At 45.8% G+C, this 14,250-nt stretch overlaps 1 protein-coding gene across 1 annotated transcript in view; it reads left to right on the forward strand.

The window, feature by feature from the left end:
- Positions 1 to 8,151: 8,151 nt before the first annotated feature.
- LOC137358706 (transmembrane protein 198-like) overlaps positions 8,152 to 14,250 on the forward strand; it is an 87,450-nt gene continuing 81,351 nt past the window's right edge. The window contains exon 1 of the mRNA XM_068024938.1: positions 8,152 to 8,659. The gene's annotated coding sequence lies outside the window, so the exon portion shown is untranslated. The remainder of the gene's footprint in view (positions 8,660 to 14,250) is intronic.

Consider the following 14,250-nt stretch of genomic DNA (forward strand, 5'->3'; position numbering starts at 1 on the left):
TTGAAGTTCTGTCTTTTAAAACAGTAAGGTTGAATCCAGACCAAATATGATAAGATCTGATCAAGAAAAATGGAAGATACTTAGAAATTGGTGCCTCCAATGGCTTGGTTGGTAAATACTCTAATCCTCCCCTCTCCTCTGCTCCCTCTCTTCCCTTCGCTCTCCTCCACTCCCCCTCCCCTTCTCATTTTCTTTCCTCTCCTCCCCTCTCCTTTCCTCTCCTCTTCTCTCCTTCTCCCCCTCCCCTCCTTTCCTCTCCTCTCCCCTTCTCATTTTCTCTCCTTTCCTCCCACTCCTCCCATCTCTTCTCTTCTCCTCCTCTTCTCTTCTCCCCTCCTCTCTTCTCTCCTCTCTCTTTCCCTCCCCTCTCCAGCCCTCCATCTACTCCCTCCCCTCTCCTCACCTATTTAAGGTTTTAATCCTTGGACTGTCCTGGTTGAGCTGATCTCAGTAACCATGGGCCACTGAGGCCAGTTTTGGTGCTCCAATCGTTATCCTGACTGAGAGGATATGTGTGTACGTGCTTGTACGGGCATGCGTGTGTGTACATGTGCATGTAACTCAGTAAATAAAAAGATTAAATAGAGATTCTGATCCATTGACATTTGGTGAGTGACATCACTGATAGTGGAGGAGGACAGAAATATAAAGAAAAGTCCTTTAGAGGAATATACTGAGATAAGGAGCCACAATTTCTAGCTGAGAGCCTCTTTGTATAAAAGGGTTAAATTATGAGGACAAATTGCATAGACTAGGCTTGTATTCCCTTGAGTATCGAAGATTCAGGGGTGATCTAATCGAGGTGTTTAAGATGATTAAAGGATTAGATAGGGTAGATAGAGAGAAACGATTTCCTCTGTTGGAGGAGTCCAGAACGAGTTGGCAGAACCTTAAAATTCGAGCCAGGCCGTTCAGGGGTGATGTCAGGAAGCACTTCATCACACAAAGGGGAGTGGGAATCTGGAACTCTCTCCCTCAAAAAGCTGTTGAGACTGGGGGTCAACTGAAAATTTCAAAACTGAGATTGATAGATTTTTGTTGGGTAAGGGGATTAATGGTTCCGGAACCAAGGTGGGTAAATGGAATTGAGATACAGATCAACCATGATCTCATTGAATGGCAGAACAGACTCGAGGGGCTGAATGGTCTGCTCCTGGTCCTATGATCTATACATAGAATTGCACAACAAAGTACTGCAAGTGGCAAAATGAGGCACTGATTAGCCTTTTAAAAAGTATGTTTTAAAAACATCAAGAACTTTTTGACGACATGCATTATCGGGCTGTGTTCCACATAAGACACTCCACAGTAAAAGCAGTGTGGGGTATTATGCTGCAGTATTCCTTCAAATCCAGTTCACTATACATCTCATATCACAAAACAAGCGGATCTGTGTCCTGATTTCTGCTGTGATATTTACTTTGGTGTGAACTGGTAACTCCAACAAGCCTATCTCTAAACTATCTTGTAGATCAGGTTAAGCAGCAACTGAAAGCCGAGGACTGGCCATATGTTAAGTAGAAAGAGTCTGCTTTTGAAAACAAACGGTTCTAAAACAAATGGCTGGGGAGAGTGTCAAATGACTTTCAACACCAAAGTGTGAGGTTTCCCATCAAATTGAACTCCATATGGCAAGACCACCAATTCCGATTAACATAAACAGGCCTTTGCTTTCCCCTCGGATAGAGAAGGCCTGAGTTTGAGTTTTCCAGTGTAGTATAACTTGTTTCTTTAAGCTCTGTTGGATTTACGTTAGGAACCGTCCTGCTCAGCTGGAGATAGATGGCTTCAGACCTTGTACCTGGCCTTCATTTCTGAGTAACCACCTACAGTTTGTAATATGCAAACTATTATTGCGTACTCTTATCTCTAATATTAAACTGAATAAATGAAAGTTTTGTTCGAGAAAGTTACATTGAGTCTACAGCACAGGATCAGGCCATTCGGCCCATCTGGTCCATGCTAGTGTTTATCCTCCACTCGAGCCTCCTCCTACCCTACTTCATCTCACCCTATCACCATATCCTTCTATTCCTTTATTCCTCATGATCTCATCCAGCTTCCCCTTAAATGCATCGATACTATTCACCTCAACCACTCCCTGTGGTAGTGAGTTCCACATTCTCACCATTCTTTGGGTAAAGAGGCTTTTCCTGAATTCCCTATTGGATTTATTAGTGATTATCTTATCTTTATGCCCCCTACTTCTGGGCTCCCCCACAGCTCCAGCGACCCGGGTTCAATTCTGGGTACTGCCTGGGTGGAGTTTGCAAGTTCTCCCTGTGTCTGCGTGGGTTTCCTCTGGGTGCTCCGGTTTCCTCCCACATGCCAAAGACTTGCAGGTTGATAGGTAAATTGGCCATTATAAATTGCCCCTAGTATAGGTAGGTGGTAGGGAAATATAGGGACAGGTGGGGATGTGGTAGGAATATGGAATTAGTGTAGGATTAGTATAAATGGGTGGTTGATGGTCAGCACAGACTCGGTGGGCCGAAGGGCCTGTTTCAGTGCTGTATCTCTAAAACAAAAAACAACCCCTTCAGGATTTTAAAGCCCTCAACCAGGTCACCTCTCACCTTTCTCTTTTCGAGAGAAAAGAGAGCCAAAGGTTTTGTGAGGACCCAAACCTTCCAAAATGCTAAAGCAGCCCTGAATGTCTTGCAAATTTGCCCAATATCTCATACCATTTCCCTCAGGTTGGGAGCACTATCACAGAATCTGGCTGGAGCATCGACAGATCTGATGGAACAGGAAAGAGGTGACCTTTAAATGGTTTGAGGGCATTTGTGGAAACAGGGCAATCAATGTTGGAACATAATCAAAAGTTGATGAGTGGAACTGTCCCCAGACCCCATCCTCCCAGCTGTGCTGATAATCACCATTCACTGAGGACCTGAAACTCCCGTGTCCCTTTTAACCTGATGCCCCGCACTGACTGGAGGTTCAGATTGACCATTTGCCTTACACATTCACATGGGGCTGTCTGCAAACGAGATGATGTGCAAGCACAGACTGGAGCAAATTCCATCGTTTTCATTTTAAGTTACTATGCACAGAAGTAGGAGCACAGGTCTGGTGGGATGTTGCTGTCACACTCCCACTTGTGTATACCTAACAACACACCTGCACTGGAAAGAAAAGAAAAACTTGCATTTCTATAGCATCTTTCACAATCTCAGGATGTCCCACAGCCAATGAAGTACTTTTGAAGTGTAGTCACTGTAGGAATGCAGGAAACACAGTAGCCAATTTGCGCATAGCAAGCTCCCACAAACAGCAATGAAATAGATGATAAGATCATCTATTTTAGATGTTGGTTGAGGGATAAATGTTGGTCAGGACACCGGACACCCCTGCTCATGCTCAAATAGTACCCCTTAAAAAGCCTCTAATTATCAACTGTATTTTAATGGCGAAAGAACATTCTCATCGCTGACACCTGTGAGACAGAAGGAGAGAGAAAGACTCACACAGATAGAGATAGGGAGAAGTAGTTAGAGGCTCTTTCCTCATCTCAATTTGAGTTCCCTTCCCACTATATTTAATTTTGATAGCAAACAAAAGACTTTGAAGAAAACAGGAAACAGGGGAATGTAAGAAGGGAAGGGAGGAGGGAAACAGGTTGAGGGTGAGGAAACGTCTGGCTTCTCACCACCCATTCTTGGGAGGAGTGATTGGGAATAAGAGAGCAGTGGGTGGAGAGTTAAAGGTGAAGTGACTGGTAGCAGAGCAAAAGGGAGAGGAGCATTCAGGGAATGAGTGGGTAGTTCAAAGGCAAAGTGTTAGGCTACCAATAGGATTGAATAGGGAGGATAATGGAAGTAAGGAGCTGGTAGGAAAGGGAGAGGTAGTGGGAAGATGAAGAGGATGTGATGGGAGAGATATAGTGGGGAAAGCAGACGTGATGAATGGGGTTGTGGGGAGGGGGTGGTGGGAAGAAAGCTGCTGAGGGCCACGGACTAACTTTCCATGCAACTCCCCACAATGCAGTCTGCAGCCCTCGGTGGCTCCTTTATGTCATCACCACCTCTTAACAGAGAGAAAAGCGGAAAAGGACAAGAGAAATAAAAGAGTTAAGGAGAGAGGAGCAGGCGGGAAGGGAAAGAGGAAGAGATGAGGAGAGACACAGAGAGAAAAAGAGTAACAGGAAGACATGTAGGATAATGACCATATGGTGCCATGGGAGATCAGTTATATCACAGCACACATTGTTTGAAAAGAGACAGTGACTCAATGAGCTCCATCACGGTGAGTAACACTAGAAATATAAGGTTAGAAATGAACAAATGCTTGATTCATTATTTTAGCACAGGCACTAACCCCTTTTTTGTGTTAAGTGCTCACCCGTTATTATTAGTGAGTTCACATGTTGGCACATCGATTGAGGGCTGGGTGAGAGTTGGCGCTAATGCCCACCATGCCACTCACATGTGACCAACTGGAAATTGGTGTGCTGCCAGCGCAAGAATTATTGCCCCAGGAGAAAGTGGGCAAGGGGAGAAAGCTGTGGGGTGGGGGGGGGGGGGATCAATTTGAGAGAAAGGTACCTTTTAAAAACTACATGGAATATGAATGATGCTGGTGCGAAGTGAGAGATAAGATAGTGTCAGTACGGGACTGGTATGATATCACCCACTGCACATTCACCCTCATGTTGTATTGGGTCAGAGGACATGCCGCTATTCTCAAAGTGATATAAACACCCACAGGATTAACGTGGGGCCCTTAGTTATACAACAGCGAGCTGCCAAGTCATTGTTCCAGGCATTAACTGAATGTATGCACTGTGTACAGTCACTGCAGTTAAAAAAAAGAACTCATTGTGTAAACACAGTGGGATATTTCCACATGGAAAGTGCGACAGAAGTGTAAGTATTGTTAGATTTACTGTCATTCACTGAGCAGGATGCTGAATTAGGGGAGGAAGCAGGGCTGAATTTGGACAATCTGCAAGAAATACAAGTGAAATATAAGCTGACTCAGTGGCCCCTTGCTGTTCAGCAGTTCACGAAACAATCGAAATTGTCTATTAACTAGGCAGAATTATTGTCCCAACCATGGCAGGGGAGGAGAGTCGTTAAATCTAATTACAGAATTACAAACCTTTCAGTATCACTGCTGGCAGCTGCTCGACCCAAATAATTGACAGAATAACAAGAGCCAGAGGGACACACTACACTGTGACCCGGCACTCGAAAACATACAATTTGGGAGGGAATTGAGCACAGGGTAATATCTTGTACTATCTCTGCCACGTCACTGAGTGGTGTAGGAGTAGATTCTTTACAATGGAGGCCATGCTGCCCCACATGCATCACCTGTAACAACTACAACTTGACAACTTGCATTAATATAGCGCCTTGAACACAATAAAACATCTCAAGGAACATCATCAGACAAAATTTGACTCTGAGCCACATAAGGAGATATTAGGACACGTGAGTAAAAGCTTGGTCAAGGAGGTAGGCATAAAGGAGGAGAGAGAGGTAGAGAGGGACGGAGGGATGTAGGGAGGGAATTCCAGAGATTAGGGGCAGAATTTTACCCGTTTCCCACCCACCCCCCCCACCCCCCACACAGTTGTGGGCTTGGAGGCGGGGCGGCGGGGGGAGTGCGGGTCAGCTAGTTGGCGGGGAGTCATGTCAGACCAACTCTTCAACGCAGTCCCACCGCTGGCGAATTTTCCCAGCAGCAGGCTGCGAGGCGGATTGATTTTCATAACAAAAGGCCCTATTAAGGCCGATTTTATGGGGCCGACGGCATTTTGCCGCTGGTGGAGCAGCCTCCATCCCGCTGTGTGGGGAGGCCACCAGCTCAATGGACGCAGCCTCCATGCAGCAGCCTGGGGGTGGGGGTATCAGAGCCGGAGGCTCCATCCCCCAAAGAGGGGGCCGTGGGCAGGAAAGGCAAAACTCACAGCCCCCAATGATCCCCTCGTCAGGGTTTCCCCTCCGACCTTCGGCCCCCTGAATTTTGTATTTCTACTGTACTTACTTGGATGCGTCCCGAAGCCTTCTGCCTGCCTCAGAGAAAGGCGAGTATTCCTCAGGAGAATCAGATGGTATTAGACTGTTCTCAGCAGCTTTGTTTCTCCCTGGTGGGTTTTTAAAAAAGAAATCACAGTCAATATTGGAGCAGGATGAGGCCATTCAGCCCATCGATGTTAGTCCCGCCATTGTATTTGATCGAGGCTGACCTGTAAGTTAGTTTAATCAGTCAGCGAGCACTGGAGTGATCTGCTGCTCTCACTCCCAGCATGTGCAGCTCTCCTGCCTCAGTTGAGACCCTGCAATGTTGTGGCGTCTTGGGACATGTCCCAAAGAGGATGAGGAGGGGGTGGTGGCAGATTACAGAGAATTACATAGAATTTACAACACAGAAACAGGCCATTCGGCCCAACAGGTACATTCCAGTGTTTATGCTCCCCACGAGCCTCCTCCCACCCTACTTCATCTAACCCTATCAGCATCTTCCTTTTCTCCGTCATGTGTTTATCCAGCTTCCCCTTAAATGTATCTCTACTATACACCTCAACCACTCCCTGTGGTAGCGAGTTCCACATTCTCACCACTCTCTGGGTAAAGAAGTTTATCTTGAATTTCCGATTGGATTTATTAGTGGCTACCTTATATTTATTCCCCCTAGTTTTAGACTCCCCCACAAGTGGAAACAACTACTGTTCACCTATCATTAAGTGTCTGGAGCTTCTTCAAAGAAACTTGTCTTTTGAGGAAAAGCCTGTTGTTTTTAGGCTGCATCATTGCCAGAATGGAGATGATTGGGTAATTCCCCTGTCAATCACACTTGGAGCCTGCAATGTAAGTTTTGATTTCCTGCACATTATTTGTAACTATCCTCCACTCATTGCATTTTGCTGGACAAATAATCTTGCTTTTGTCAGGAAACTCTGACGTAGTTGCAGTTACAAGTTCTGCTTGCTGCAGTTCATATAGACTCTGTTTGAATAGACTCTGTTTGCTGAGTAAATGGACAGTTCATTGTAAACTAGACTCTGTTTGGCGTCAGTCCCACCTCACCTCACAGTGGTAAAGAATGAAAGACTTGCATTTGTATAGCACCTTTCATGACCTCAGGATGTCCCAAAGCACTTTACAGCCAATGAAACACTTTTGAGATGCAGTCACGGTTGTCATGTAGAGAATATGATAGCCAAAGCAAGCTCTCACAAACAGCAATGAGCTAATGATCTTTTTTTTGTGATGTTGGTTGAGGAAAGAAAATGGACAGGACACCAGAGAGAACTTCCCTGCTCTTCTAATCGTACCAGGGGGTCTTTTGCACCCACCCGAGAGGGCATCCGGGGGCCTCGGTTTAACACCTCATCCGAAAGGCGACACCTCCAACAGTGCAGTCTCCCTCAGTACTGCACTGAGAGTGTCAGCCTGGATTATGCACTCAAGTCCTAGAGTGGGGCTTGAATGCACAACCTTCTGACAGAGGTGAGAGTGCCCCACTGAACCAAGCTGACACTTAGAGATGGACCAAAGGGCTCCCAGCACTGGTGTCACTGTAACTCCACAGGAGTCGCTGCTTGACCTGAGGTGGGAGATCAGCTGTTTTTTTTAAAAAAAAGGTTGGGATTGAAACATGATATTCACTGAGATAGTGCTACGATTAAAGCTCAGTTTTCAACAAGCAATAATGTTCAAGGAGTGGATGAAACTATCAGAGGATTGTTAACTTGTTCCTCGCCATGGAACTGGCTGGGTTCAGTTGTTCTTAGGTGATGTGAATCAGACCACCCCTGTAAAACAGGGTTTAGCCCCTGTGAGACCATTTGTTTTCTAGTACCTGAACATGCCAGACTCACCAAGAGCTCTTTCAAGGACACAAACGGCCACAAATTTGTACTGTATTTACCTGCAGTAAATACAGTTTATCTCTGTTAAATGGGAATGGGAAAAAGTGGGTTACGTTCGTGAAAAACAATCTCATCTGTTTTTTTTAAATTCAAAATTGCATCCCAGGAATTTACAGTTAATCTTAAACCAGCAGTACCAGAGGGTGAATGTAAATTCAACTCTTCTTTCTCTCCCTTCACGAGTGAGCTTAATTGGTAGCGTCTGGAAGTGAGGTCATTGCTAGCTGAGTGTGGAGAGAAAAATTTAAATTCTATCTGCGAGGGAGAACAGTCAGTGTGTGAGAGAACAGTTAGTGAAGGAGAGACAGTGAAATAGAGAGAGGGCAGTTAGTGAAGGAGAGACAGTGAAATAGAGAGAGGGCAGTTAGTGAAGGAGAGACAGTGAAATAGAGAGGGAGACATAAATATTCAAACTTAGTTTGAGAACTATAGGAAATTTGTGAGAGTTAGAGAAACTCTACACTGAGAAATAATATTTAGTGAGAGAGGAAATAGTTAATTGCCAGACCCAAACTGAAGGATTTCCAGAGAAGGCAGTGAGCAGTTTTTTTCTTTGCGTCTCTCTCTCTCTCTCTGAAAGCTTGTTCCCTGTGTGTGCGTGGACCAATTTCTCTGAAGCCCCCAGATTCAAGTGTCTGGTTCACGAGAAGTTCAAGAAGAGTTTGGGAGTTGTTTTGTTCAGTCGCTGCTGACGCTGGGACTTTGAGAGATATTTTCAGCCCACTCCAGAGGAAATGGCTACAGCACACGAGTGCTAAGAGGCTGCTGGATTCAAGGGTGAGTAACATGTGTTGGTCCGCTTGCTTGAAGACTTGGCTTTTGTTTGCAGTTTGCATGAGGCTGGGGTGACAGATGAAACCTTGAATCTCTTCAGCGAGGGTTTGTTGCTCCTTGGACAGTCCTGAAAGCAGGGAGTTCTCAGCTTTGCTCTGTTTATTCAGTACATGCTCAAGGGCTTGAGGAAAGAGGAAATTCCTGTTATTGGGGGTGTAGGGAGGAGGGTTGTGGAAAAGTAGCTTCTATGACAGATCTCACGACACAATGTGGCTGGGAGAAAAGCCACAACAAAAGGTACTTCACATTTTTGGTTTTAGTGCAGTGACTTTGTCACTTGTGGGAGGCTGGGTCAGTCTTAACCTATGGGAAGAAAAGGTGATTCAGAATTCCCTACCCCATTCTCCAATGAAATATCCCTGTACCTGGCATTTAGCCTGAGGCAGTATAGGGGAATGTATGTGCGTGCGTCATTTTCAGAGAAATATTTTGGAAATTTCATCAAATAAGATTGCTCTAACTATTGAACTACATTCATTTGTTTCACTGCCCGTATTCTAGGCAACACACCTGATACAGGCAGACTATGTGTTGCTGTGAAAATTTCTCTTCTGTTCCTTTGCTGGCTATTCAGCAGATTGGCGACTGGGCAAATTCTGTCTGATGTGGTTTCAGATCAAGTTCACAAAGATAAGCACAGATCTGGGGGGTGGAGTGGGGGGGGGGCAGGTTACCATTCAGCCCATCTAGCTCATCCTTCCGTTAAAAACTGATAACTGCCTCCTCATCAATAGTTTTGTTTCAGCACCCCCCCCCCCACCCACCTCGCCTCTCCCCTCCCCTCCCCGCCCGGGATACCATTCTAGGTACTGAACACTTTGTGTGAAAAAGTGCTTCCTGACATTCGTCCTGAGCTCGAGCTTGTCAATTTGTACCTGTCTCGTTTAGTCCGGTGGTTATGGTTTCACCTGAAATGATTAACCTTTACCATACCCTCGAGTTTCTTGTGTCCCTCTATAAGGACCTGTCTCATTCATCTCCTTTTCAAAAGGGAAGAGTCCCAAGATTTTGTTACCTCATCTCAGAACTTGGGGTCAGATTGGCCTCGAGGGCCTTCCCTGCACTCCTTCAAGGACCCTTGTGCCATCGGTGACCAGAATGGACACAGTGAAGGGCGGCACAGTGGCGCAGTGGTTAGCACCGCAGCCTCACAGCTCCAGGGACCCGGGTTCAATTCTGGGTACTGCCTGTGTGGAGTTTGCAAGTTCTCCCTGTGTCTGCGTGGGTTTCCTCCGGGTGCTCCGGTTTCCTCCCACATGCCAAAGACTTGCAGGTTGATAGGTAAATTGGCCATTAGCAATTGCCCCTAGTATAGGTAGGTGGTAGGGGAATATAGGGACAGGTGGGGATGTGGTAGGAATATGGAATTAGTGTAGGATTAGTATAAATGGGTGGTTGATGGTCGGCACAGACTCGGTGGGCCGAAGGGCCTGTTTCAGTGCTGTATCTCTAAACTAAACTAATGCTCAGGGAACTGCCAGACCAGAGCAACGCACAGAAAGGCTTGCATTTCGGTAGTGTCTTTCCTCAACCGCTGGACATCCCAAACCGCTTTACAGCCACTGAAGTACTTTTGAAGTGTGATCACTTGTAATATCGGAAATGCACAAACATCAATGTGATAATGACCAGAAAAATCTATTTTTGCGATGTTGATTGAAGGATAAATATTGCCCAGGACACCGGAGAGAACTACCCCTGCTCTTCTTCAAAATAGCACCATGGAATCTCTTACATCCACCTGAGAGGTCAAATAAACCAGGAATTCCATCACAGTAATTGATGTAGCAGCACTGGTACTGGCAACAGTATTGGCAGTTCTGGCGATGGCGGTGCTGGTAGGAGTAGTGGTGGTGGTGACAGTGATGTTTGTGGTGATGGCGGCAGTGACGGTGGTGTTGGTGATGGTGTTGGTGATATTGGTGTTGGCAGTGTTGGTGATGGTGTTGGTAGTGTTGGCGGTGTTGATGGTTGTATTGGTGGTGATGGTGTTGGTGGTGGTGATTGTATTGGCGGTGGTGGTGACGACGGTGTTGATGGTTGTATTGGTGGTGATGGTGTTGATGGTTGTATTGGTGGTGATGGTGTTGGTGGTGGTGATTGTATTGGCAGTGGTGGTGACGCCGGTGGCTCTGGTGTTGGCGGTGATGATGATGGCGCGTCCAGAAAATTTCAGCAACTGAGCTCAGCCAACAACTGAAAAAAATGCCCATATGAAAATGTCTCACTGTGAAGGACTCCACTGAAAAATAAAACGTGCAGAAAGTCCTGATGAACAATTTGTTCTGTCCACTTGTGTCAATTTTATGAGGAAAGTTTTGTTCAGTCAGTTAGCACTGACTGAAACAGTAGGTGGGCGTGACTTTTGGGGAAATGAACGAACGTTAACAGACGTACAGTTATGGGGCCAGTGATTATTCAGCATTAACAGTTTTCGTTCACTCAGCTCCCTCTCACTGTCGGGCTCAGTATCCCTCGCTCTGATATCATCCACACTTTTTGCCTAAACCACATTTTGAAAAGCTAAATGGAGAGGGGACAAAAAGATGTTGCTAACTAGAACTTTTTTTTAAAGTTTCTGGTAGGTCAAATATTTTTTCAAGACAAAGGGACGTGGAAACCCTGGTTTTGACATGAAGCTGAGTTAGTCACTGAAAGTGGCTGGAAAGCATCGATAAATGGATTGTGATCATGTAGCCTGCTGATTAGTTTAACAGGAAACCTGATTCCTGGGACGTTTTCACTGTAGTTATACCAACTGGCCAGGTACGAAGCCATTCATGCAGGGCATGAGAATTTTCAATCACTTTCTGCAGTAGTAAGAGCTGCAAATAAGCTTGGAGTGAACTCTGCAACCTCTTTACCTCTCTCCTCCTTGAAGACACTCCTTAAAACCTATCGATTTGACCAAGCTTTAGGTCACCTGATCTAATATCTCCTTATTTAGATCAATGTCAAATTTTGTTTGATAACGCTCCTGTGAGGCACCTTGGGACGTTTTAGTACATTAAAAGCACTATAGAAATGCAAGTTGTTGTTACTGACTGTAGTCTGATTTCTTTAAGTACCCAGCCACTCGTTTTTAGTTCGATATGCTCAAGTTAAACCATTTGAAATGTTTTCCTCTCAGTGTCCTACGCTTGCCTCCCCTCCTCCCCCGAAGGTGCTAACTAGTTGCTTCAGTGACAGGAAACAAAGGGTAGTAGTCAACGGATGTTTTTGTGAATGGAAAGCTGTTTGCAGTGGCGTTCCACAGGGCTCATTGTTGGGTTCCTTGCTGTTTGTGGTATATATTAATGATTTGGACTTAAATGTGGGAGGCATAATTGGGAAATTTGCTGATGACACAAAAATTGGCCGTGTAGTTGATGGTGAAGAGGATGGCCGTAGACTCCAGAATGATATCAATGGTTTGGTTGAATGGGCGGAAAAGTGGCAAATGGAATTCAATCCAGAGAAGTGTGAGGTAATGCATTTGGGGAGGGCAAATAAAGCAAGAGAATACACAATAAACGGGAGGATATTGAGAGGAGTAGAGGAAGTGAGAGACCTTGGAGTGCATGTTCACAGGTCCCTGAAGGTGGCAGGACAGGTAGATAGAGTGGTGAAGAAGGCATAGGAATGCTTTCCTTTATTGGCCGAGGTATAGAATACAAAAGCAGGGATGTAATGCTGGAACTGTATAAAACACTGGTTAGGCCACAGTTGGAGTATTGCGTACAGTTCTGGTCACCACATTACAGGAAGAACATAATTGATCTGGAGAGAATACAGAGGAGATTCACAAGAATGTTGCCAGGCTTGAAAGTTGCATCTATGAAGAAAGATTGGATAGGCTAGAGTTGTTTTCCTTTCAACAGAGGAGGCTGAGGGGTGACTTAATTGAGGTGTACAAAATTATGAGGGGCCTCAATAGAGTAGACAGGAAGGACCTGTTTCCCCTAGTGGAGAGGTCAATTACCAGGGGGCACAGATTTAAGGTGATTGGTAGAAGGATTAGAGGGGACATGAGGAAAAGCTTTTTCAGCCAGAGGGTGGTGGGTGTCTGGAATTCACTGCCGAGATCGATGGTGGAGGCAGAAACCCTCAACTCATTTAAAAGGTACCTGGACCTGCACCTGAAGTGCTGTAACCGGCAAGGCTATGGACCAGGTGCTGGAAGGTGGGATTAGATTGGGCAGCACAGACACCACGGGCTGAATGGCCTACTTCTGTGCTGTAACTTTTCTTTGATTCTATGGTTCTAGTGCCATTGTTGGTGGAGGGGGAGCAGGGTGTGAGGGAGGTTACAGTTGTTTGAGTACCAGGCATCCACCGGTATCTGACCCAAGTGGCCATCCATCATATTGGCTATTCCGCCAGGAAGGATTCGCAACTGGCCCAGACCTCAGCCGATGTGCTTTCCAACACAGGTCACTGGATAGCGATCGGGAGATGGAATCCTGGCTGATTATCTTGGTATTATTCTTTTTCTCGGCGGAGTGGCACTGAGGCTGAGAGCAGCGCCCCCTACTGCTGTGATCAGTTAACCCAGCACAGACTGGAGTCCAAACCATAACTGAGCGTGTGAGGGCAAAGGTTAGAAAATTGGCTGGTTTTGTTGTTTCATAGGCTATTTTCGTAGATTTTAAGCATTAATATTCATTTGGCATTGAAATAAAACTTCTGTTCAAACAAAAAAGAGAATGATGGAGAATAGGGAAAGCAAAACTGTAATCTGATCGAGAAAACCACAAGATGGGACCTCAAGGCCTGTGCAACAGGCCCCTGTATGTCAGGATTGGATTACTGCCTTGTATTCACTTTGTTCTTTGTCAGTTGCAGCTGTCGGTGATTTCTGTGCCAGTGATTGGTGATATTTACACGATTGTGGGGGGTGCGGAGGAATGATTCTGACATCATTACTGCAAAAGTACGCGGATAGTCTGCAGCTCATGTGCCAGCCCAGACTGGTATCCTCCAACTAAAGATTGGGAGGACTGAAGCCATTGACTTCCGTCCCCGCCACCAACTCAGTTCCCCAATCACTGACTCCATCCCTCTCCAAGGCAACTTCCTGAGGCTGAATCAGACTGCTCGCAACCTTGATGGCATATTTGACCCTGAGATGAGCTTCCGAATATAGATCCGCTCCATCACTTCGACCGCCTGTTTCCACCTCCATAACATCGTCTGACTTCGCCCCTGCCTCAGCTCATACATACACATGAACATACGTACGAATTAGGAGCAGGAGTAGGCCACTCGGCCCCTCAAGCCTGCTGCACCATTCAATACGATCATGACTGATCAGATTGTAACCTCGACTCCACATTCCCGCCTACCCCCAATAACCTTTCACCCTCTTGCTTATCGAGAATCTGTCTACCCCGCCTTAAAAATATTTTAAGACTGTGCTTCCACTGCCTTTTGAGGAAGAGTTCCAAAGACTCACGATCCTCTGAGAGAAAAAAATTCTCCTCGTCTCTGTCTTAAATGGGTAACCTCTTATTTCTAGAGTCTCCCACAGGGAAACATCCTTTCCACATCCACCC

This window comes from Heterodontus francisci, chromosome X, assembly GCF_036365525.1.
Source record: "Heterodontus francisci isolate sHetFra1 chromosome X, sHetFra1.hap1, whole genome shotgun sequence".
NCBI lineage: Eukaryota > Metazoa > Chordata > Chondrichthyes > Heterodontiformes > Heterodontidae > Heterodontus > Heterodontus francisci.